Raw genomic sequence first — 1,197 nt, forward strand, 5'->3', positions numbered from 1 at the left:
ACGGAACGGGATTAGCCAGGTCTCCTCCACTTTTAAGCGCCTGTATAATTCTGTGATTTTTCAAAATAGCGATGCGACTTTAGATTGGCTTAATTGCAGATTGGCTATTTTTGAAAGTTTGGCAAATATTGTGTACATAATGAGTACTTTTACTTTGGTATTCTTAGTATATTTTGAAACCAATACCTTTGTGCTTTTACTCAAACAAAGTGTTGAACACATTTCTATATTGTGGTATTCCTAAAGCAAATGGCGGAGCACTCCTCTCCACCTCTGCCTCAGGGTCACAGTAGTGTCAGTGGAGGAGTTCAGGAATGAGAGCAGCACTCAGTGTGTTCCTTAAAAGCAGAACATCCAGTATTCAGTTTCAATTCATCTGACTCAAATGGACTGCCGCAGAACTCAGCTCAGTCCTAATGATGGGCTTTATGGCAGACAGCGGCGTGATGGACTGCTGTTGTTGAGCGGGGAAGACGTCTCACTATACTAGAGCATCCCTGGAAAGTACAGGGATGGTAGAAAAGAATACCTGTTGTGAAATAATACTGTTTTATTGGGGGTCTTTAAGATCATAAAAAAGTTGTTTAGTAAATGATGACGTGTCATTTCAATCCGAAAGACTTTCATTGTGTGAGGTCAGATTGACCGCGTTCACGTTATGGACAATACTCTTATCAGAACCACAGAGGGGGAGAGAGAGGGGGGGGGGGGGGGGGGGTGAGAAAGGTGAGAGTCGAAGAGAGCGAGAGAAAGCGAGAGAGAAAGAAAGGGAGAGAAGGGGAGAGAGAGAAAGTGGGGAGGGGGAGAGAGAGAGAGAGTCGGGGAGGAGAGACTCTGCCTGCCAACTGTGGTGGCCTCTCTCTCTCTCCCCCCCCCTCTCTCTCTCTCTCTCTCTCTCTCTCCCCCTCTCTCTCCCCCCCCTCTCTCTCTCTCTCCCTCCCTCCCTCCCTCCCTCCCTCTCCCCAGGCGTTACTGCCACTTTAAGAAATGAAGTAATACCATTAATGGAAGCCTGCCTGGCCTGACATGGAGCTCACATTCAGCGGGTGTCGTCCATCACGGCATCACGCTGCAGGCCCTCCAATATTAAAATCCAATCATTCCTCCAACTAGTTGGATTAAGGAGGGCGTCCACACAAAGGAGACGGCTCCCACCCATTGTTGGCTCTGCCATGGGGCTCCCGGGGGGACCATGGC

This window comes from Protomyctophum parallelum (genome assembly GCF_964188405.1).
Source record: "Protomyctophum parallelum genome assembly, chromosome: 2".
NCBI classification, from domain to species: Eukaryota; Metazoa; Chordata; class Actinopteri; order Myctophiformes; family Myctophidae; genus Protomyctophum; species Protomyctophum parallelum.